Here is a 26,228-nt window from a genome sequence, read left to right on the forward strand (position 1 = left end):
ATGTGTTTATTGGTTGAATTTTTATCAAAGTTTTATGGTGAAATACCAGCCTTAGGCCGGTATTACACTATAAAAGTTTGATAAAATCCCTTTTATGAAACTTGAAAAATCTAACCAATAAGATTATTGGCTACATTCTAGAAAATGCAAGCGGTGACCTTATTGGCTGCATTTTTAAAGTTTTATAAAAGGGCATTTATCAAATCTTTATAGTGTGATACCGGCCTAATGAATAAAAAAGTTTTTTTATATTATATACGGAAAAATTTGGCAGATATTTTGGCTGCTAAAAAAACTTTACCTTGGCGATATTTTGGCGTCCGGCAACAGACGGGCAGGCCCAGAAGATGACGTGATCTCGCAGAATGTAGCATGACTTTTCGGTGTGATGTAGCATAGGTTTTTTAATACAATACATAAGAGATTTCTTTCCAGTTTTTCACGTACCGCGAGAAAGAAGAAAGCGCCCTACAGCCGACCTTATTATTCTTTCTCTTTCTCTTTCACATTTTTTATTATTTTCACGCAGTTGAACGGAAATATTGTGTGTCTTGTGTGAGTCATCGTCGTAACGTCGAGCTTTTTTTTGTTTTTCCTTTTATTTAACATTATTTATTTTTATTTTATTTCTGCCTCTTGCTAAGGGATTTCCAAGACACAAGATAAGGACTTTTTTGTGAGTGAATCTTTTTCTCAATTCCGATTTTTCTGTGGAGAATCATCGGTTTGACAGCTCCAGCCCGAAATTGGATAATGTTCACTTAGTTCTAGATTGTGGTGGCAAGAACTTTTTTTTGGACAAGCAAAAGAAAGGTATTTAAACATTTTTTTTTTTTTTTTTAATTAATGCGTGTTTTACATTCGTGTAAAAATTTATATTGTATTGTGATAGTTTTAACAAAATTTTATTTTACTTTGAAAATTCTAAAATTCGTTATTTTCAAGATTGCAGAATGTATTATTACAGTCAGGGCCGCCCTTAAGGGGGTATACTATAGGTGCGGTCGCACGGGGGGGGGGGCATGGTTTCGGGGAGCGTACTTACGGTTATTTGAAGTGAAAAATATATATATACTGTATATATTATATGTTTTCTTTTTGTAATAGCAAACGTTCAACTGATTTGGTTCTGGAATTTCGGAATTAACACTTTCATCAGGCTTTGAAATATTTGTTTCATTAAATTTCCATTAATTTTGAATTTTCATCAATTCTGGGGATTTTTCTCTTATTTCTGAATTTTCACTACAGTTCTGGGAATTTTTCTCATTAAATCCGAATTTTCATCAATTCTGGAACTTTTCCCCCTCATTAAATCTGAATTTTCACCAATTCTGGAATTTTTCCCCCTCATTAAATCAGAATTTTCACCAATTCTGGAATTTTTTCCCCTCATTAAATCAGAATTTTCACCAATTCTGGAATTTTTTCCCCTCATTAAATCAGAATTTTCATCAATTCTGGAATTTTTTCTCTCATTAAATCAGAATTTCCATTGATGGATATATATTTTTCTTCATGCTGGCATATTGTGTGCATCTTTGATGCCGATTCCTCTCCCCAGTTGCGTCGGAGCCGGCGAGTGCTCGAGCACCCACGGTGATTTGTGATACGGGTCCGAGCACCCAGAATTGCAAATACAACAACAACAAATACAACGCCACAACAGACAAATTGCCCAACGAGGTGGCTGACTTAAGAACATCATGGTTTTCGAGGCCCTACCTACTTTGATTCAAAAATCAAAATTTCCCACATAGTGCTCACGCCGAGCACTCTCAGGTTTGAAACACTTCCGACGCCACTGTCCCTCCCTCCAAAAAATGTACAAAATTGTGGCTAAAAAACACCCAAATTATCGCACCGGGCCTCGCGTCTTATAAGGGTGGACCTGGTCTGAGCTTCAACTACGAAAATGTAAAAAGTAATATAAAAGAGAAAACTTATTCGTATCGCGAAAGAGGGCAGCGGTAACTAAGGAAAGTCAGATGTATTTTTTACTCCGAGTGTTCTTTTCACCTAAAATCATATGAGGGAGGACACAAAAATAGATATTTTGCCCCCAGTTGACTAACAGCATTTTTATTTCCTAGTTGTTAAAGGGACCCAGAGACCCGAACCAAAATAGGGGACCTCAAACTATTGAAGGCTTTTTTGCAATTCTTCCATTAATTCTGAGTTTTGACAATTCTAGAATTATTTCTTTCATTAAGGGGACAAGGGACGTTCAGAATGAAGATAATAATTCTTTAACGTTTTCAGCAATTTTTTTTTTTTTTGAATACCGTATAAACACACAAAATAAATGTATTTTGGTGAATCTAATCAAATTATTTGAAAAAAAATTATTTTTAATGAATATATAATTTAAGACAATTGCAAAACTGAAATTAGGCCGAGATTACACTATAAAAGTTTGATAAAATTACATTTATAAAACATGAAAAATTCATCCAATAAGGCTATCGGTTGCATTTTCTCCAATGTGACCGATAACCTTATTGGTTAAATTATTAAAGTTTTATAAATGAACTTTGAAACTTTTATAGTGTAATGCCGGCCTTAGATATGTTTCTCCCCTGCGTGTCCTATTTTGATTAATCCATTTCACACACACACATAAACATTAATTTATAAACATACATTGTAGGATGTGTGTCGAACGCTATTTGGGAGGGAAAAAAACTAAAATAATCGATCAAACGGCAATTTTTTTGGCCTTTTTAACAATTAATTCATATTTTTAGCAGCAAATATTAGTAGATTTAAAAATGGATGATTTTTTTTATCTCAAATAGGTCATGAGAAATAAGTGTGTGAAAAATTTGGAGTAAATTGAATGAAATTTGGTTCGCAAGGGACATTTTGAATATCAGTTTGTGACGAAAAACGAACGTGGAGAAAACTACATGTGGAGATATTATTTCCCGCAGACAACCAGGGTTTTTAATTATAAAAATCGTACTAGAAAAATAACTAACCAACAAGATTTCAATGCGGTTTGTTGAAAAATATTTTATGCAAATTTTGCTTTTTTTTTTGTGTAATAAAAAACATTTTGTCATTTTCATGATTTGAACGTCCCGTATACTCTTAATTCAGAATTTTCAAAGATGCCAGAATCATTTCTTCCATTAATATTCTGAACTTTTCATACAATTATAGAACCATTTCTTCCTTCAATTCTGAATTCTTCACACAATTATAGAACCATTTCTTCCATTAATTATGAACTTTTCATACAATTATAGAGCCATTTCCTGTATTAATTCCGAATTTTTCACAAGATTATAGAATCATTTCTTTCATTAATTCCAAATTCTTTACACAGTTATAGAACAATTTCTTCCATTAATTCCGAATTTTCCACAACATTATAAAATCGTTTCTTCCATTAATTCTGAATTTTTCACAAGTATAGAATCATTTCTTTCATTGATTCTAAATTGCTAAATACTATTTCTTTCAATTATTTTTCTTCGATTCATCACACACACACAATTCGAAATTTTCATTATTCGTTTTGAATTGTTCCTTTCTTTTAAAATAATTTTCATTGCTAAATTTTCATCAGTTCAAATTTTTCATAGATTTTTATGTTAATTCACATTTAATTAAGTGTTTAATTGGGTTTTTTTTCCAATGCATATTTTTCAACATTCCTATCTATTTTCCAATAATATATGAATTTTTGAATTCCGATTTCCGTCCCCCACAAAACATACAAAGTCGGGACAAAGGTAGTCCCACACATTTTTGGGTGGCACCGAAACTATCAATCATGAAATCGTGAAATTATCCCGATTAGGCGAAGTACTAAATTCATTATTCAATGAATTTTCATTGTAATTCATAGAAAAGTTTTCCATAATGATAACTATTCGATTCTGACAACTTGACAAGAGGAAATCATAAACAACCGAAACGGATATGACGAAACAATAAAGGGCAAAAAAATCATGTCGGAAACGTGAGACATTAATTTTTTTGTTGCCGATATCGTTCATCGGTAAATTCCTGTACACCCTTCCGTTCTGTGTAATATATATATAAAATAAAAAGAACAATGCGGAAAAATAACGGTATTTCCGTTACCCTGTTACCAAAATAATTAATCAATATCCTTATTAATCAGAGCGAGCCACATGAACAGGAATAAAAAATAAATGGGTTTTCCCGCAACCAATAAAAATGCGTAGGTCATTTTCTTGAAAAGAAAACGAATTTCAATCAACGTAATTCTTATAGTTATAAAATCCTAATTACATTGAAAAAAGTCAGTTTTTCATCAATTCTAGTCAGACCGAAACGGGAACAAATACAAAAAACTTTCAAAATGAGAAAACTCGTCTTGACAAATTTGAACTTAAACATAATCAAATCGATTGAGTTGATGAGACGTCACTAACTAATTGCAATTTATCTGTTTTTCTCGAGAGAAATTTCAATCAAATTCCATTTTGATCACCCTTCCCTCCCCCCGAAAGGTTTAAATGCATATTTTTCTTGGGCCTTGGACCAGGATTACAGTATAAAAGTTCGATAAAAGTCCTTTTATAAAATTTAGGAAAAACAACTAATAATCTTATCAATTAAATTCACTCCAATGTAACCAATGTGCTTATTGGTGGCATTTTTCAAATTTTATAAAAGTACTTTTATAAAACTTTTATGCTGTAATACCGGCGTTAATTACACTATATAAGTTTGATAAAAGATCTTTTACAGATCTTGAAAAAACCAACCAATAAGCCTATTGGTTACATTCGCTCAAATGTAACCGATACGCTTATTGGTTGCATTTTTCAAGTTTTGTAAAAGGTATTTTATCAAACTTTTAGAGTGTAATCACTGCCTAAGGTATGAAAAAATACCGCATATTTGCCACGCGTACTGGAAAAGTTGTGCACCTCTGGTATATACCATACACGCACAACCCATGGGCCCGTGTGGCAATTGTAGATCTCGAAGTCATCTGATGTGGTTCATCACCTCCAACCAAATTTTGTAAAAATGAACTAAGCAGTACATTTACAAATCACTTGAGTGACCCGCGATGCTGAGCCACATCACTTTAGTGGCCCGATGTGCAGTCCCAAGGCACATTTCCGTGGGAATCAGGATCAAACAAGAACAAGATAAACACAAGAATTAATTAAAAGTATATTCTATAACGAATGTACTTTTAATGAAATTCTAGTCTTTTCTTTTGGGAGAAAAAAAAAATCCCTTTCCCGATAGCCACTTCTTAATTCCTGGGGGTGACCCCCTTGCTATCATTTTGAGGGGGGAACCATGGATGGCACATGCGAAAGGTATTCATTTGGACACACGAAATTTCGAGTTCAATGCGTTTTTATCGTGTCTAAAGTTAGAGCCATAACTAGGTTGTTTTTTTTTTTGAACTTGATTTTGCGGCCCCGCCCCCATACCAGGGGTTTCCAACGTAAAGTTTCTCGCGGAACACTTGATGGTGATGTCCCCCTCCCTTATGCAACGAGGTCTCCGCATGTCCCTCACATCTGACAGAGCTTCAGCCCAGGGCTGGAACTAGAGGGAGCGGGGGCAAAATTTAGCGACAATTTTTTAGGGGAATAAACTTATAGAATTATCGCATTGTGAAGTTGTGGGGGCGGCAAAGTAATGTTTGTCCCGGGGGGAGGGGGGGGAGGCAAAAATCCTAATTACCGCCCTGTATGGAGGCCATGGGTCCCCGTTCCATGACCGGATGAGACTCACGTGTTTAGATGGCCCTGGGTACCCCGTAAAGTACACGCAAATTCTGCCATCCAGGAATCCTTACTTCTTGTAGCTAAAAAATTTCCAAAAAAACGTCCTTTTTACAACTTATTGTATCCTGATGAATCAGGAAATGGCATCCACATAAACTAGTATCTGGTACGGAGATTGATTGATAAGCTAGGACTTTCGGTGCTGGTTTTTAACGCACCTTGGGGACTTTGGATGCATAGGTGTGTCTCATGGTTATTTGAGATTTGGCAGTATGGCTTTCAAGTATGAAAACTGGTAGGCTGCGATTTTCAACCATCTATGGTACATGAGCATCACTTGCCCGGGATGTCCATGATGCTCTTAATACGGCCCTAAAGTATATGCGTTGGCACTAGGTTGGAACCCTGTCAGCCAATACAAAGGCATATTGACAAATAAAGAGCTTTGATTACAACCATCACCAGAAGAAAAGCTCCCTTACAAAAACTGCAGGTGACATATTCTCCAACAGAAATATATGCCATGTATAAAAAATGCCCAAAGAACTGTACCTGTACGCCTCAATTATTGCTATTGGCAATTCATTTGACAATTAATAATTGTTATTAACGGGCATCAATTATTACTTTTGACTTTCAATAATTCTAAAATTATTCCTTTCATCATGCTATTTTTCTGCATTTCTGTTTGTTCTGTAATTACATACATGTTTAGATGCCGAATTTTCCCTCTCAAAATATACGAAGTCGTAGGGCCTCGAAAGTGTTTCAGCTCAGGGTCACCCGAATTCACTATAACGGCCCTTTTAATGTGTCAAATGCACAGCATTACTATTGAATCTGGAAAGTACTATATCCCTAGTTCCAAATACAGCAATTCAGATTTCAGTGACCAGCGGTCTTTAACGATTTTTGTTTTTTTGTAACCGTTCGGATCACGGCAGAAAGCTCCTAGGGTTACTTTTGTCACACAGGCCATGCCTTCCCTTGCTCTTGGATCAACGGTTCCCAGAAATTTGCGGTGTGTGCTGGTAGCTATGCATCCTGTTTACGCTAAAATGTTCTCCATTAAAATGCTCTTTTGTCAAAACTATGTTTTGTTTTGTCGGATAAGGAATAATTTTCCAAACACCACTTGTTCGAATGTCTCCAAATTTTTTGTGTGTCTCTCAGCACTCGATGTTACATGGTTTAACCTGAGAAATTTCTAATTAAAAAGATTTTTTTTAAATTTTATGGTACAAAATATAGGTAAATTTTTGTGATTTTTGAAAACGTTGCATGTTGTTGGCATTAAACTTCGAGAAAAAAGTAACCAACACCTAAATTCCTAAAAAAGCTCTCGTTTAAATTTCATAAAAATTTCCCCAAATTTGAAGGGAAAAAAATTGAGAGCCTAAAAAATGGGGATAGAAAACATTTAAATATTCCTTAAAGACAGAGAATTTTTCTCATAGGAAAGGGCTGGGGGAGCCAAGACCGTGCAACAACCTCCTTAACCTTTTTCAAATGTTTTTCTAGTTTCAGTTTTTTCCCATCGTTTTTCAACAGAATTTTCCCATGAGTTTCATAAAATATTCGCATATTTCCCTGACTTATGCGAAGTATTTTACGTTTTCCCTGACTTATGCGAGGTATTTTACGTTTTCCCTGACTTATGCGAGGTATTTTACGTTTTCCCTGACTTATGCGAGGTATTTTACGTTTTCCCTGACTTTCCTCAGACATTTTTCATTTCTTCGACTTATACCAAGTCACTAGGAACACTAAGATGTAGAGGTATAACAAACTAGCAGCATTGGAATTTAGTGCGCGCATACTCACACCCTCCTACGTTCCCAAGAAAGACCTCAAAGACTTCCTCGCTGTCTGAACAGTAAGTGGTATATTTAGGAATCAAATGGAGAGAAGGAAAATGAAGGTTAAAAAAAAAAGCACACACACATCCTAAAAAACATTCTGTCTGAAACAATTTTAGTTACTGACTCGCCACCAACGCAATCTAATCTAGTTAAAAAGGAATCGTTATGACACTGCTATGGAAGACACATCACGTAGACAGAACTCGAGCCAATGTACTTGTAGAATCAATGGATTGAAAATTTTTGAGATTCTCCTGTGAATTTGTTTAGAAGCAGAGCCGCCCTGAGGGGTGTACGACAGCTGCGGTTGCACCGGACCCCGCGTTCACCAATTCTTAAATTATTTTTTGCATTAATTCTGAATTTTCATCCATTCTAAAACTATTTCTACTGATGTTTCAGAATTTTCATCAGCGCTGAAATTACTCTTCTACCGTTAATTCTAAATTTTCATCAGTGCTGAAATTATCATCAATTATATTCTCTCATCAATTCTGGAATTATATTTCTCTCATCAATTCTGGAATTATATTTCTCTCATCAATTCTGAAATCATTTCTCTCATCAATTCTGAAATCATTTCTCTCATCAATTCTGAAATCATTTCTCTCATCAATTCTGAAATCATTTCTCTCATCAATTCTGAAATCATTTCTCTCATCAATTCTGAAATTATTTCTTTCATCTATTCTTGAATGTTTTTTCATGTCTATTGAATTTTTTCTCATCAATTCTGGAATTATTTCTTCCATTAATTCGCATAAACTCTGGAATTATTTCTTCCATTAATTCGCATAAACTCTGGAATTATTTCTTCCATTAATTCGCATAAACTCTGGAATTATTTGTTCCATTAATTCGCACAAACTCTGGAATTATTTCTTCCATTAATTCGCACAAACTCTGGAATTATTTCTTCCATTAATTCGCATAAACTCTGGAATTATTTTTCCATTAATTCGCATAAACTCTGGAATTTTTTCCTGTTAATCATGAGTTTTCATCAATTCTGAGATTATTACTTTGAAAAATTCTGAATTTCCATCTATGCTGTGTGTGTTGTGTGTTTGGAACTCTTTTTCCGTTCATTATGAATCAATTCATTCATTTATTCTGGAATTATTACTTTCATTAATTCTGAATTATATTACATTTTATGTATATTTTATATTATTTATATATATTTTATTCATCATAAATTTTTATCAATTCTGGAATATCCGTTAATTCTTAATTTACTCTGGAGTTATTTCTTTCATTAATACCGTATTTTCAATGATGCTGGAATTATTTCTAATTCATTCAATTAAGTCTGAAATTTTCATTGGTTTCGGTAATTTTTACTTTCATCAGTTTAAAACTACATTCAGTGCTGAATTTTCATCATTTTTTTGTGTTATTTGTAAAATTTACATCTAATTGTGTTTAAAAATTTTCTATGGGTATTTCTTGGCGTTCTGTATATTCTGAAATAATGGATACCGATTCCTTTCCACCAAAAAATATATGAAATCAGGGAAAAGGGGATCCATTTTTGGTAAACCGAAATTGTTGAGACACACACACACCTGACCCTGCATCTGGTGAGGGGGGCCCCTTGAAACAGTTTTAGTTACTGACTCGCCCCCAACGCAATCAAATCGAGTTGAAAAGAATCGGTATGACTGCTTGACTGCTGTAGAAAACACATCACATAGAAAGAATCCGAGACAATGTTCTTGTAGAATCAATGGATTGAAAATTCTTGAGATTCTCCTGTGAATTTCTTTCCAAGCAGAGCCGCTGTTAGAGGATGGGCGACAGGTGCGGTCGCACTTGAACTGGCCCCGCTTTTATGACGCCCCGCACTCATGATGAAGGATTTTACCAATTATTTAATTATATTTTTGCATTAATTCTGAATTTTCATCAAAATTCTGGCATTTTCTCTTCCGTAAATTCTGAATTTTCATCAATTTTGAGGTTATTTCTTTTGTTGATTATGAATTTCCATCAATTCTGATATTTTTTCTACCGTTAATTCTGAATTTTCATTAACGCTGAAATTATTTATCTCATCAATTCGGAAATTAAAATTATTCCTCTCATCAATTCTGAAAGTATATCTTTCATTAATCAGCAACTTCGATCAATTCTGAATTTTTTCCCTTTAATTATGAATTTCCATCAATTTTGGAGATTTTTTAATTAATTCTGGAATTATATTAATTTCATTAATTCTGGAATTATTACTTTCATTAATTCTGGAATTATTACTTTCATTAATTCTGGAATTATTACTTTCGTTAATTCTGGAATTATTATCATTAATTCTGAATTTTCATCAATTCTGGAATTATTACTTTCATTAATTCTGAATTTTCATCAATTCTGGAATTGGTGAAACATATTAAAAATATATATATCTCTTCCCGCAAAAATATGTAATATCGAGGCGAAAAGGGTCCTAAATATTTTTGGTGCCCCGAAATTGTCGAAATCCACCTGGCCCCGCGTCTTTTTAGGGCGGCCCTGGAAACAATTTTAGTTACAGACTCGCCACCAACGCAATCAAATCAAGTTAGAAAGGAATCGTTGTGACACTGCTGTGGAAGACACATCACGTAGACAGAACTCGAGCCAATGTACTTGTAGAATCAATGGATTGAAAATTCCCGAGATTCTCTTGTGAATTTCTCTCCAGGGGAGGGTGGAAAAAAGAGAGTAAAAATTCGTCTTGGCTTTTATTGGGTAGTCAAAGACACTTGTCGGAAGATGTCACTACAGCGAAAAGAAAAAGAAGAAGAGTAATATAATAATCCGTTTGGTGAGCAAGTAACGTACATTGTTCTTTCTCCACTTCTTCGTTCGTGTCCTTGTATCATCAGCAGTTGCAGCAGCAGCAGCATGCAGACGGTAGTAAAGCTTCTTCTTATTATTTTTTTTCCCCTTACGCCACTGCTGTGTCTACGCCATCACATCTTCCATCTACTCCTAAGAGACACGATTTCACTGCCGCTGTTCTTAAAGAAATGTATTTTTTCTCTATATATAATATGTCTGTTGTCCCTTAACACGCCCAGGACACAATCGAATGGTTGCGTAATGATCTACAAAAGCTGCACGGGAACGTTTTCATCATTGTTTTTTTTTTTTCTCATCAATTGAGAATCATGAAATTATACTTTTCTCTCTCTCTTTTTTTCCAAGTCCAAAGGCACTGACATTTCCAGAAGTCCAGGCTCTTGTTGTTGGGCGGTTGCATTTTTAGCCATATATTTTTGTTTGTTGCTGTCCTCTTAAATGGATATTATCCTGAAGACAATACCCCAATTGAAAATATAATGATGACGAGCTTAGGGTATACAGAGAATATTGATAACAACAATAATACTGTCGAAGTAATTAAGAAGATGAAATAAAAGAACATTGAGAATATCTAACAATAGGAAGTAATTGCGGGTTCGTACTTAATAATTAAATGTCTTCGTTATGTAAGGATCATCAGCATGTAATATTTCTTGTATTTGCATCATCAGGATGCAAAACAATACTGTTTTACTTCAGTACTTGTTGTTTCATGATTTATATTGAAATTAATTGCGGTCTAATTAAGGGGTCAGATCCGGGATTGTCATTTAAAGACAAATTATTTTTGACGAATTTTGTTTCTTGAGAGATGAACAATGGAAACTATTTCGAAATGAAGTTTAAAACCATGATTTATTATTTTATTGATTTCAATTACGATAAGATATGGTAATTGATGGATAGCTTTGTTTTGCAGAAATGTAATTTCGGGAATTTTCAAGATTAAATTATTTGTTTCTTTTTTTTTCATTATTAATTTATAATTTTCTTTTTTTTCAACAATTACTTTGATTTCATTGATCAAGAAAATGTGGAAAAAATTATTTTTATATCAAAGTGACATTCTGAGTGTTTTTCTGTTGATACATGTACACTATAAGCATGTTAAGATCTGTTCAACTTTCTAGAGTTCTATTCTTCAACATCGATCTAGCTCAGTGATCTTCAACCGCTGGTCCGCGGGGACCGGTCCATGGGAATTTCCTCCCGGTATCCGAAACATTTCGACCAATTCGTATAGCTGCTATATACTTTTAAATTTACGTAATTGAATATTATATACCATCTCTATACTGGTTTTTATTTGTCTTAACCGTAAGCAAGTGTGCGAATTATTTTTCCCATTTACTTATTTTTCGTGGTAGGCAAATTATTTCTGCTACTTACGGTATGCTTTGCCGGTCCGCAAATTATTTCTCCAATTTTCGCTGATCTGCAGTTGTAAAAAAGGTTTAAGAACACTGTTGTAGACCTCAGTAGATGGTGGTGTTTTTTTTTTTGCCATTTTCTCGAAAACCAAATATGGGGCTTTTAGCAGCATTCAGTACCTGCCTACATAAATAAAAACACGGAAAAATATACTCAAACTCAGTTATAATGAAATCGAAGATTCCGCGTAATTTCGTCGTTATATACGAGGTGTCGTTACAGCCAAGGCTGATGTTTTCAACCTTAGCTGTAACGACATTTTAATAATAAATAATACTGTATAATCAGATGCACTCAAGTAGTGTGTTTGAAATTGTTTTTTGGGTGACAAAAAATTTTGATCAGGGAAAAATACGGCAAATTGAAATCATAAATCCTCGCCAATTCTCGCTAAAAATGTTGTCAGTTATCGGACCAATGAAAAATGACCAATTATTCCTAATAAACACCTCTTGGCGGGAAATGCAGTGCTGCAGCAAGTCTACAGTGATTTAAAATTTATTTTACGGGGAAAAGCGGTGAACACGGCTAGAGCCGTCTTAACAGAATCAATTTTCCGTTAATGTATCGAGGAATGTGGACGAGGTGCATGTTGAAAAGCATACTTTTATTATATACGGAGAAATTATTATTTTGGGCGTGGTAGCCCGGGTCGATAAGATACTCGCCTGAAGTACCAAAGGATGTTTAGAGGTGTCGCGAGTTCGATATCCGGTTCGTCCTTGTCAGAAAACTTTCCTGACACAGAGGTACAACAAAAACGGCGAAGTGACCGCAGAAAAAATTGCTACCGCAGGCAGTCCCCTATCGAGGGGTTAGCGCACCAATCTCTCGATGGGTATAAAAAACAAGCCTGCCGTTCGGATTCGGCAATAAATTGTAAGTCCCGGTCTAATTAGCACTCGTGTACCGTGATGCGACAAAAATGATCAAATGAGAAATTATTATTTGGCCGTAAAACAGGGGTGACCGCATATACAAATACAAATACAACGCCACAACAGGCAAATTGCCCAACGAGGTGGCTGACTTAAGATATGAGGGGTATCCGTTAAGAGTGGTTTTACTGTACGTATTTCTAATCTCTTGCACTCCAAAACATCAGCTAGAAAATAATATTAAAATTATTTCAAGTGTGTTTCAAGGTTTACTATGGTCAAGGTGCAACAGTTTCCCCTATTTTGTTCCATGCAGTAGAAGCTTTTCCAGTGAAAATGTCACATACATAATTGGTTGACCACAAAGATCGACAGACTCTTTGAGGGCTTCTAAGAATTTATCGAAAGAGAAGTGGCTTTCCGTGTTCTTCAAATTTCCTGACGGAGAAAGAAAACCATTGTTCTCGTGGTCTATAATTCCATCCGATACAAATTTTATCTTATCACTTTTTCGCCTCTCCTTTCCGCACAAGACTCATGCACAAATAGTAGCAGCAGTATTGGCAGACGGAAGAACTTCCGCCTCGTGAATCAGCACTTAGTAATGTTTGCCTTTCCAACTTGTCAGAGAAGAAGATGAAACAATTTTTCCTCTCGATTTAAGGCTGTTATACCAGCTGCCTGTAGAAAAGAAGAGATAATTCTTAATCTGTGAAAGAGTGCTTAAAATATCAAGCCCACACAGCTGTAAGAGTGCGAGCGTGAACACGTTCGTGAGTCGATAGTGAATGAGCGCAAGGACAACTGTTTAACAGTGCTCTGTTTCTAAACAACATACACCATAAAAAAAAAATGTTAAACAATACAAATGCCCCTCTCAAGAGTCTTGTTAATCATCACGGCTGAAGTTTCCTAAGACAAATGAATTTTTTTGCATGTAATATATCATCTAATTAAAATATAGAGGGTGTGCCATAAATTCGTGAATACGTTGGCGTAGGTTTTCATGGCCGACGTCTAATTGAGAATGAGAACTTACCGGGCTGTTAGGTCGTGGTCTGCTATTTCTTTCTGATGTTTCTTCCACCCCCCTCCCCCCCCGCATCTGTATCACCTCTGAAGATGCCCGCCACAGCTATGGATGCTCGTGCAGCAAGCATGGAATGCACTCCCATGCTTGCGCAATTTCTTGGTTACTAACATGGTTGCCCACTTTGATCATTTGATCATTTTTGTTGCACCACGGTCATTTTCTGCACACGATGGCTAATGAGATGTGGGACCTACAATTTATTGCCAATTCCGAACGGCAGTCTTTCTTATACTCGCCGAGAGATTGGTGCGCTAACCCCTCGATGTGGGACTCTCTGCGGTAGCAATCCTTTATTGTGGCCATGTTGCCCTTTCCGTTGTACCCTTGTGTCAGGAAAGTTTCTGACAAGGATGAACAGGGTATCGAACTCGCGACACCTCTAAACATCCTTTGTTACTTTAGGCGGGGGTTATCTTAGTTACCTTATGGGGTACCACGCCCGCTTGCACACTCTCTTGGTCACTCACTTGCTTGCACACTTTCTCGATTACTAATATGGCTGCACTCTTTCTCGATTACTAATATGGCTGCACTCTTTCTCGATTACTAATATGGCTGCACTCTTTCTCGATTACTAATATGGCTGCACTCTTTCTCGATTACTAATATGGCTGCACTCTTTCTCGATTACTAATATGGCTGCACTCTTTCTCGGTCACTAACATGTTTATCACTTGCTGACCCCATCCCTAGTTGTTTAAAACTCTCTTTTGGTCTCATTCCCATGCCTACATACTCTATAGGTCACCCTTTTGGTTGCTCATTGACCTGGTCTCTCGTACCCTAAGCAGAGGTGAATTAAAGGTTTTACTGCCTGTTCGTTATGCGAATTTCGCCACCGTTCCCTCCATTCTACAAATTTTCTTGACCACTGATTCATCAAATTTGCCGCCCCTCCGAACTTGCCGAACTGGGCTATATAGCCCTCAAAGCCCCTTTCCCCCCTTCTAAAAACGCCTCTGCTAACGGCCATTTTAATAATATATTAGACCTGGGCCTATGGAATTTAGGCCTCTTTCCAACGGCTGTGCTTCATGCTCACTCGCCGACCGATATAATTAACGTCTTGTAAAAGATTATATGTATAAAGCATAGCGCTTTTTTTTTTTTTTGAAACCGAGCACAACTCAGGTCTATCGCCATAGGCAATTTACTACCTAGTGAGTTGTGCCGGAAGTGTAAGTGTGTGTACCTAATAGTCTGAGTGCGTATCTAGTGTTGTGTATGATTTTTCAGTGCTGCCATCTATATCTCAGAAGTGAAGTGAGTGATGTGTAGTGACTGAATATTTGTACTGTTTGTAGGACTGTTGCTCTCTGTGGCGAGACTTTTTGATGGGGAGATCGGCTCGCATTTGCGCCTCAAAGTTGCGAACCACAGAAAACCAACTTCAGCCGACCACCACTGTGGTGACGGTGGGGCTCGAACCCGGGTCCCCGCGATGCGAGTCCGTCACTATGACCACTCGACCACCACAGCGGCTATAAAGCATAGCTATACTAGACAGGACAACAGCTCAACGGTTTGTGGCCTCTAACATTTCGGACATCGGGGGAAAAAAAAAATGTTAGAAACAACAATGGCTTCATAAAAATGTTTGTACATACTTCATGCAGCCAGTCATTCGAAAACACATTTCACAGTTTCGACGCCCCCATTTAGTATAGCATAACAAAAAGAAATATAAAATTTCTGTAATTTAATACCTTTACGACACACTAATTAATGTAAGGAAACAAGAATAGCAATAAATAATTACCGTAGTATATTTTGTAATAAGTTATGCTTTATATAATCTTTTACAAGGCGTTAATTATATCGGTATATATATCTACATTCATTATACTTCAAGAGAACATTTCCTATTCTTTCTATTTATGCTAATTTGAAAGTGTTGCGAATGTTCTGCCAGAGATAAGTTAACCGAGCGTAATATTTTTGCAACAAATTAATTATTTCGATATTTACGCTCTATTTGATTCAAAATTAATCGTTTCTGCGACTGTATATTTTTTTCGAGTGGAAGCTCTAAATTTACAATAAAAAAAAACTTATTTTTTGTTTAGTTTGAAAATTGGTAAATTTTATTTGTGAAATTCAAATAATACACCTTTTATTCTTTCCTTAACAATTCTTCTGTTTTAAAATTTGCGATTCAATCATGCAAGAGTTGTTTTGTTTTTAAAGTGGCAATATTGCTGAAGAAACGTCGTGCCAAAGTAGTTCATACCAAAATTTCTTCAACACTGAATGGCGTGGCGATACGCAGGGCCGTAAAACCAAGAATTATTTTCCAACCGAATTTCAGGGTCATCCGCGACATTTTTCATAAATTGATATTAAAAATTAGGTGTAGTAAAATGTCTTTTGTCGTGCCAACACGGTTCACAAGATGCCGCAGCGTGTAACGAGGGCGCGTTTTACGAGTTCTGTAGGGTATAGGCTTAGACCATATCGGCGGTGCAATGAATCAGGGAAACGATAGAAGCCCCAGATGGTTTACGGAAACTTTGGTCCCTGGCAAATTTCGACCCGGACATTTTTCCTGCCCTGACTGCATGAATGACCAAGTGAGCAATAAGTGAGTGACCACACAAGTGACCAAGTGAGCAATAAGTGAGTGACCACACAAGTGACCAAGTGAGCAATAAGTGAGTGACCACACAAGTGACCAAGTGAGCAATAAGTGAGTGACCACACAAGTGACCAAGTGTGTAATAAGTGAGTGACCACACAAGTGACCACACAAGTGACCAAATGCGTGATCATATGAGTGACCAAGTGAGTGGATGATTTACCATACAAGTGGCCAAGTGAATGGATGAGTGACCATACAAGTGATAAAGTGAGTTACCGTATGAGTGAGCATGTGCGGTGAATGACTGTGTGAGTGACCAAATGAGTGAGTGAGTGAGCGGTCATTTATGTGACCAAGTGAGTGAGTGAGTGAGTGAGTGGCCATTTATGTGACCAAATGAGTGAGTGAGTGAGCGGTCATTTATGTGACCAAGTGAGTGAGTGAGTGAGTGAGTGGCCATTTATGTGACCAAGTGAGTGAGTGAGTGAGTGGCCATTTATGTGACTAAGTGAGTGGATGAGTGACAGTATACGTAAATGACCAAGTGAGTGACCGTATGAGTGATCAAGTGAGTTGAACATTTATCCCTGAACATTGGAACATTTCACCCCTGACATTTCACCTGCCCTGACCGTATGAGTAGCCAAGTGAGTGACAGTCACTCACTCACCCACTCATTTGGTCACTCATACGGTCAGGTATCGCCAATTGTGATCAAAAACGTTGTCAGAAGTGGGCACAATCACCAATTGTTATTAAAATTGTGGAAAAAACGTTGAACCTGAAAAATATCTGAGATGAATATTTATATTTTTTGCCATAATTGTCATCATAAAATTTATATATTATGAAAGCGCTGTGTATTCACAACTTCGGTAAATATTACGAATTCAAATAAACGGGACAAATATAAGAAAAAAAATCGAAGCAAAAAAAATTACAGGAATGTTCTGTAATCCGGGACACAAGTGGTCCGCCAATTTGTTTCAGACTTTTTGCTAGTCCTTGGGTTCAGAAGGGTTGAGAAACATTGTCATAAATGAAGGAAAGGAGCATTCTCCGTTAGTTTTTGCTGTTCTTTCATAACTTTTCTCCGATTTTTGAATTCAAATATCGTAGCGAATATTGCACTTAGAAACCTGTAATTTTTTTTTATTTTTTTTTTTTGGCATCAATACAAGCAGGACAACAACTTTTTAATTGGAAATTAGAGGACAAGGATATAAAAAATTTTTATACGGACAACCGTATAAAAATTTAGATTTTCTTACACATTGTATTTCCACTCTAAAAACGGTAATTTTTAAACGACCTTTTGAGTGTTTTTCAAATTGAAATGATACCCCCCCCCCTCACAATATATGATCGAATACAGCTATTTGATGGCAAAAATACTATCACTGTTTACCACTTATAAAACTACCTTAACCAACTTATAAGAAAACCAGGTTAATAACAGAACCCGCATCGTCTTACACTGCTGTAATACCCTCAAGCTGGGTGAAAAAAAAAAATATTAATTCAAGTTTATGCTTATGTTATTGCGATAACACCACGATATAACACATTATACAACACGACCTCCAGCGGTATATAAATAAAATATAAAAAAACAATCGGCCTTCTAAATCCAGACTAGGCTATTCATAGAAGTCCCTTTTGAAATCAAAAGCACTCGAGAGAAATGGCAGAAAATATTCATAATGGCTATGAGTTAAAGATATATATTCTTATAATTTGCATAGTATACGCTAGTGACGTCCAAAGCTTATCCTAGAAAATAGAAAACAGCAAACGTATATTTTTGAATTTGTCTCGGAGTCTGAATGCATATGGAGATGAAAGTATAATCGTGAGAAAACGGAGAAGAAACAAGTTGTTTCTATCAAACAGGAACAAAATCTAATGGAGGTATCGTTTAAAGAGATTATGTATTATGTATCGAGCCCTTGTTATTAGAGCATGTAAGACATTGACGGTGTCGGCACCGAAATATGATGGAAGGAGAAAAACAAAAAAAAAAAACAAGCAAATCCTCCTGTCAGGTGAGTTTGGTGTCAAGCCAAGCGGTACTGGGATTGGAATTTTATCATTTCTCACCGAATTTTCTGTTGGTTGAATTGCACAAGTCACTACCCCCCGGCAAAAAATATTTTGTCTGTATTTATGGAATCTTTAGATTAATCTCGGCGATATATCAACCGTTCGTCGTGGAGGTATGATTCTAATTTTTAAAAATGCTCACAGTGTGTTCAGAAATCACCCTGTATCACTTATTCGAGTGAATATACATTGTGTGTCACAGAATCTAAATTTGTTTATTTATATTTTTAATTTGAAGAGCTCAAGACAACGGCAATAAAAGTTCAAATTATATCCAATTCATCAATATAGGATGACAAAACTTTCACGAAAAGTCCTCTTGATAATTATAAAAATGTATCGGATGCTATATCACTTACTATGCCAGTTTCCTCGTTGTTGTAACTAGTGTTTATCCAAGGAGTAAATGATCACGAGGGGCGTCGGAAGTGTTTCTAAACTGTGGGTGCTCGTCTTTAGTTTTATATCGGAAATTTCAATTTCTGAATCAATTCTGGGGGTGCTCGGATACGTGCCACAAATTACTGTGGGTGCTTGAGCACTTGTTCTCATGAAGATGAGAGACATGTTGTGGGTTCTCAAGCACCCACAGCACCTCCGGCTCCGACGCCACTGATGATCACGAAAACTATTCCATTTGTAAAATTGTAATTTTTATTTGTTTCGTTTTTTGGTGTGCTCTTAAACATTGTATAAAATCTTTATTTGGATGATGGAAGATACAAGTTTTGAAATTCCAACAACCTTAATTTTTTAACATGTTCGTAGCTCCTGCAAGTTTTGGAATAGGAATATCTGTTGCTTTCGTTTAGATTTTTTTTCGCCACCTTCATAAGAAGATTCGATATTCAATGTGACTTTATTCTCTACTTCTTTCACCAGTATCCACATCCGTAAGTCAATCAAGATTTTTTTTTTCCTAAAGGTGAGCAAGCCTATGAACCTCGTGTAGACATGAAAAATGTGACTAGTCTACATTGATATTCCAAAATAAACGAACAGTAATGCTAGAGAAATATGAATCTCATCTCTGAAACATTTTACCAGACAATAAACTAGCTTTCAACACTCCCTATATTAGGGGTCCTTAAATCGTGGCCCGAAAGGCACAGATTAGGGAAGAATGAAATCAGCATTCCACTATCTGGAATTATGATAGCAATTCTTACTAACTAGTTTCCAATTTGAAGCAATAAGAGAGTTACAGAAAATTTAATTATATAAGAGCAATAGAAGGGAAATGTTACATCAGAAATTTTTTTTTATCAACAGTGGTTGAGGAGTCAAACTTTGGAATATATTTCTTGAGTAATTTACTATTCCAAGATGAAAAGTTTCTTTTTAAACATAGTCCTGGGTATTATTGGACAAAACTCTCAAAGTGAGCAAAGCTTTAAATATGTCATATTAATAAAAAAAATTACCTGATTATTAATATTTATTAATTAATTATTGGTAATTTTAATTTATTTACCCATAGGCTATATTGTTTTTTTTTGCAAAATAAATTCACAAATTTTTATAACAGCTATAGTTTTTTCATTGCATGGTCACCAAGAGAGAAATGAGGTGGTGGATGCTCAACCCCAGTGATTCACACCCCCCCCCCCCCATTAAATGGTGCCCGAGTAACTTCACGAATCTATCGGTTGCAAAACATTGAAGACCCCTACCCTATACAGAAGAGTGGATCATCACATATACTGTACGTAGAGTATAAATTTTCGAATTTCTCGAGTTCCTAGGTTCCTTCATTGCATCTGCCATTGGCAGGTACTAATTAAGTCATCTAACATCCGATAAAACTGCCAACGGAGAAACAAAAGCCAATGTTTTGAATTGGTGACAAAAACATCGCTTCTTACTTAGAGCCAGAACTAGATTCAGATCTTGTTGATTGATCGGATTTTTTTCGTGGCTTGACCCTGGACAGATCTCTTGGGTAACTAACATGAAAAAATATTTGTATTGATTATCTGCCTCTCTCATCCCGATTGTGTTTGTTTTTCCCCATTCGCTGTTTTGCCTCCCCCTCCCCCCCCCGTTTTATATGTTTATGTTAACAAATTATTAAAAACAATAATTGTAACTTTTAATGTTTTAATTTAGGCTAAATGTTAGAAATTAATGAACCACAGATGGTAAAAACCAATGAACCACGTAATAAAGGACAAGATGACTAAAAGAAATTAGCCGGTAATTCAGAGAATAAAGACGTTTTACAAATAACATACCTGAATCAAAAACTTCGAATTACCCAAATCATTGGAGGATAAAATCGAATTAAACAGGTAATATCAACATTAAATTGAATGAGAACCCCCAGGAGAATTATTAAAATTCAAATTCTCCAAACATTTGAATTAACTAAGTTCGAATTAGCCAAGTTAACTTTTACTACCGTGAATGATGGGTCCCGGTGCGACCCTCTCTAGTTTCTTCTTAAACGTGCATAGATTCAACAACATTCTCCTGTAGATCCCGGACTCTCGACAACTTTTCGGAGATTTCTGTTGGGACATAAATTAGTGCAATGTGTCCTAGAGTTCTCATTCTCACAATAATAAATTCTCCTCGTCTTTTTTCAATAGCTTTGATCATTATTTCATTTTTTTTTTTTTTTTTTTACCAGTGTGAAGGCATTCGGGTGAGAAAAAAAAAATGTCCATGTTGTGAGGCTCTTTTATGTTTTCGAAATTAGTCTCATTGTATTGCTGGACCGTTATGACTTATGCGACCCCTTCTTTTCATTTCGTAAGGTTGATGACTCTCGAGCGTTTTTCGGAAGATAAAAGAAAGAGCTTGTTTGGCAATACATATGCGCTCCACTTTTCATTCATTTCCGTCTATACCCTTTGACCTCACGTCATCCAAAAAGGTTAATTTTAGAAGTACCGCTTCCTCCATTTCAAGTGCAAGAGTGAGTTTATAAGTGCGTTCGCATTTTTCCAATTGGACTTTGGCTTCCTCGTGATCGAGTTTTTTGAGTCATCGTCACCCTTGAGCAACTAATTTCATCACTCTCGTCAATTCTGAAAGAGTTCGATTTCACTAATGGAAATAATAATTCACTAATGGAAGGACTTGATGAATCTCGAAAGTCCACAATCTTGATGTCTGCAGTTTTTGTAATTGGATAGTAAAAATTATACTGTATCATAATTATTATAGTCGGCAGTAACAAGAGAGAAAGTTATGTAAATTCCCGGTGCTGCTGTGTGCGAAAAATTCATCGACAACATTCAAAATGATGGAAAATCCACCGACAACAATTTACCACCACGCATTTCACCGGCATAATGAGTACGCAGATGAGCAAGTGAGTAATTGATCAAATGAGTCGGAAGTAAATAAGTGAGTGAGCCGGTGAACAAATCAGTCAGTGAGCAAATGAGAAAGTGAATGGACAGGTGAGCTAATGAGCGAGTCACTCATACGGATCTACTCAATTGCTCATCCACCCACTCATAGGGTCACTCACTCATTCACCTTGCGTCAATTATACTGTTTACTCGTGTTGGATACTCATTCACTCACTCCGGACTCACTCCTGTCACAAACTCATTCGGTCTCTCATTACTTTACCGCACACCAACTCCGATCACACATCGCCATATAGCAATTTCCAATCAGTGGAGTTTGGAGGGAAATGAAGGGTGTCATCTATCGTTGGTCGCCCCAGGTTCGGTAAGAACTTGTTTCTGACATTCTTGCCCGGATTCGAACCCGTGGACCTTGATTTTTCTCAACTTTTCTCAACTCAATATATCGAGGAAACATATATTTTTCTGGATTTTATGCCGAGGTGAACTCGGGAAGAAAAGTCATCTGGTCTCCGCCAGGATTCAAACCCATGCCCTCTTGCATACCAAGCAAGCATGCTACCATCTGCACCACTTGAAACACGCACTATGGCTGAGGCGCTGAAGTAAAGGCATTAGTAGAAAAAGCCGTGTATATCTCTACCGTCCCACCTGGGGGCTATTTCCTGAAATTAAGAGCGGCTGCTACTGCCTCTACTTCAGCCCCCTACGCCACAGTGCGTGAAATGAGGAAGGCAGGATCATATCTTCAGTGGTGTAGAATGTAGATGCTTGCTGTATGTAAGAAGGCCTGGGTTCGAGTCTTGGTGGAGACAAGATGACTCTTCTTTCCGAGTTCACTTCGTCATAATATACAGGAAAAAATCAGTTTCCTAAGAATGCAAACATAGTGCAGACTAGTTTCCGATTCTGCAAATCGGTGCCGTTACGGATTGGTTAAAAACTTGAATTTCTGGTTTTTTAACCAATACCGTAACAGCGCGGATTTGCAGAATCTGAAACTAGCGTGCAGTATGCCGCCCCCTCATTCTCGGTGAATTTTGCCATTTTGCGATTTTTTCTCTTTGCCGGTGGCGATGACTTTCGTTGCCGGTAAATTTACCGTAGGTGAATTTTTTTTTTAATCTAGTGCCGCCGCACACCCCTACAGGCGGCCCAGATTGGTCCGTAGACCATAAGTTGAGAAACGCTACTCTACCGGAATCGGTTAGGGCCGTCGCCTGTTGACTTCATAGCCGGGGTTGTCGTTATAACCGAGTTTGAACTGCATTCAAAAACTGATTGGATTTTGGAGAGAAAAAAAAGCAAACTACCAATCCGAAAACACAGGTAAAGCAATAGCTCTTACATATTATCGTTGAATGATAAGGAAAATGATCACGTGGTAATAAAAGCACTTTCACGTCTCTTTGATAACGGACTTTTGGAACTTGGAACTCTCTGCGAAAAATCTCAACAGAGATCAACAAAAGTTACCAAGTATTTTACTACACACCGTCAACGAAATGGGGAGGGGAAAAAAAAACACTCAAAAAACAAAAAAACGCAAACAAACATGTGATCGGTTGGAGGAATAATAATAATAATAATATAACATTGGCACCCATCTCTTTCTCACAACTTGGCGTCATTGACCTTAACCATGAAGATTCGAAATTCCTTTCCTCTAACAACGATCTGATAATTCCACATTTATTGCTTCGAATAATAAGAAAGAAAATCCGTGAGAAAACAATAGAGAAGAATATTTCTCTCGGCTGTTATTGATGTTTTAATTGAACATGAATATGATGGAAAAAAATGAAAAATAATGTGTTTTGTTTTCCCACCCTTCGATAAACTCGTGTATGACCATCTCGATAACATTCATTGGCATGCTCATCAGTATTCAATGTTAAATTTCGATCATATTTTCGATACCGTGAAATAATTACGAAGTTATCGTCGGGAGGAGGGGGGGGGGGAAGAAGTACGGGCATGAGTTACCGGCATGATAGCTGGCTCTAGGCCAGGGGAGCTCAGCCTTTAGAAGAGTGCGGGGCCAATTCATTGGTTTTTGAGAACGTGTCTCTCTCGCCGGCCACTTAAATAATCTGTAAATGTGCCGCGGGTGATCTTAAAATGTATCGCGGTTCACTTAAGTGAACTGGGAATGTGCCATGGGCCGCTTAAGTGCGCTGGAACTGTGCTGCGGGTGATCTGCAGATATGTCGCGGCCCACTTGAATCACGTGGAAATGAACCATTGGCCGCTTGAGTGATGTCGAACTGTGCCACGAGTCACTTAAGTGATCTGAAAATGTGTCATTGGTCGCTTGAGTGATGTGGAACGGTGCTACGAGTCACTTAAGTGATCTGGAAATGTGCTGCGAGCCTCTTAAGTAGTCATGCTGAAATACACCGCTAGCCACTTGACTGTTTTTTTTTTAGTACTTAACTGCTCTGGAACTGAGCCGTGCAAGTGATCCGTAGCTATGAGCGGGTCACTCAGGTGATCTGTATTTGTGCCGCGGGTCAAGTGAGCTGTAAATGTGATGTTTAGTTTATTTTTACGAAATTAGATTTGAGGTCGCGGGCCGCATCAAATAACTGTTGAGCGTGTATGCTCTAGACCAGTGATTCCCAACGTGGGCGTTAACACCCCCCCCCCTGAGGGGCGGTGGAATGTTCCTGGGGGGCGATAGAAGCTACGGGTATAACATAGAATCCTGTGGGCTGGATTGCGTTGGGGGGCGATGGGAGAAACAAATTTTTTGAAGGGAGCGAGATGTGGGACAAAAAAGGTTTGGAAACTATGTTCTAGATCAAAGTTTCCCAACCTTTTTTGTCCCATCGCCTCCTTCTTCAGAAATTTTTTCTCCATTCGCCCCCAACGCAATCTTCTCTATAGGATCCTATGTTATACCCGTAGTTTCTACCGCCTTCTGGAATTTTCCATTGCCCCCAAGGGGGTATTAACGCCCACGTTGGGAATCACTGCTCTAGACCATACGTGTTCAACACATGGCCAGAGGGTTAAATGGGGGTGGGGGGGGGGGCACTCGGAGTAATCTGATGTGTGTAGCCCGCGACCTCCAAATTAATTTTCTAGAAATGAATTAACGACATATCACCAGGTCACTTATGTGACCCGCGGTTCCACAACACTTAAGTGACCAGAAGCTCATTTCCAGGTCACTCAATTGAACTGCGACACTCTTCCACATCAATTGAGTGGCTCGCGATGCAGTTAAAAATCCCTTAAGTGGCCCGCGGTACATTTACAGATCACTTAAGTGGCCTATAGCAAATTTATTGACCACTTGAGTGGCCTGCGGCACATTTACAATTATTCCTCCTGTAAATGTATTTTTTGGCGGCCTGCAAATTATTTCTCTTTTTAATGAATTTTTTTTGCCAATCCAAAAATTATTTGTCTTCTCATTTTTTTTGCCGGTCCACAAATTATTTTTCATATTTATGTATATTTTGCATGTCCGAAAATTATGCCCGTATTTTTTGACGGTCTGTAAATTATTTCGCTTTTATTTATTTATTTCTTTGCCAGTCCGTAAATTATTTCTCATGTTCACGTGTTTTGTGACGGTCTGCAAACTACTTCTCTTTTTAATGTATGTTTTGCCTGTCCACAAATTATTCCTCCTATTTATGTATTTTTGCTGGTCCGCAAATTATTTCATTTTTTTTTCGTTTTTTTGACGGTCCCTGAATTATGTCTCCTATTACGTATATAATTGCCTGTTAGCAAATTGTTTCTCCTATTTATGTATTTTTTGACAGTGTGCAAGTTAGTTCTATTTAACAATGTATTTTTTGCGGTCCGCAAATTATTTCTCTTATTTATGTATTTTTGCTGGTCCGCAAATTATTTCTCTTATTTATGCATTTTTTATCTGTCCGTAAATTATTCCTCCTACTTATATATTTCGACGGTCTTCAAATTATCCCTCTTTCTTATTTATTTTTTTGCCAGTCCGCAAATTACTACATTTCTCTTTTTTATTTACTTTTTTGTGACGGTCTGCAAATTATTTTTCCTTTTTATATATTTTTGTCGGTCCGTAAATTATTTCTATTTTTTATCCATTTTTTTTGCTGGTCCACAAATTACTATGTTCTCAAATACAAAGCTACAGCAGGCAAAATGCCCAACGAGGTGGCTGAGAAAAAGTTGCCCATAACAAATACGGATGCCATATATTTCAAAATTACAGCAACCCAATTAAAAAGACAATTACAAAAAACTAGAAACAATATATATAACAATATACAAACAACAATATATATAAACAATATACCGTTTATACCCGTGTATAAGCCAACTCGTATATAAGCCGACCCCCCTACCCCCACTTCAGGACCACCAAAACCGCAAGAAATTG

At 36.8% G+C, this 26,228-nt stretch overlaps 1 protein-coding gene across 2 annotated transcripts in view; it reads left to right on the forward strand.

The window, feature by feature from the left end:
- Positions 1–344: 344 nt before the first annotated feature.
- The window catches only part of LOC149064699 (uncharacterized), a 73,751-nt gene continuing 47,867 nt past the window's right edge, over positions 345–26,228 (forward strand). The window contains exon 1 of one of the 2 annotated variants that reach the window (XM_089255220.1): positions 345–813. The gene's annotated coding sequence lies outside the window, so the exon portion shown is untranslated. The remainder of the gene's footprint in view (positions 814–26,228) is intronic. The other variant, XM_089255218.1, reaches the window with a different exon arrangement.

The sequence above is a fragment of the Pholcus phalangioides genome, unplaced genomic scaffold, assembly GCF_987345545.1.
Source record: "Pholcus phalangioides strain wild (caught in Gottingen) unplaced genomic scaffold, Ppha-v1.0 ptg000042l_1, whole genome shotgun sequence".
Taxonomy (NCBI): domain Eukaryota; kingdom Metazoa; phylum Arthropoda; class Arachnida; order Araneae; family Pholcidae; genus Pholcus; species Pholcus phalangioides.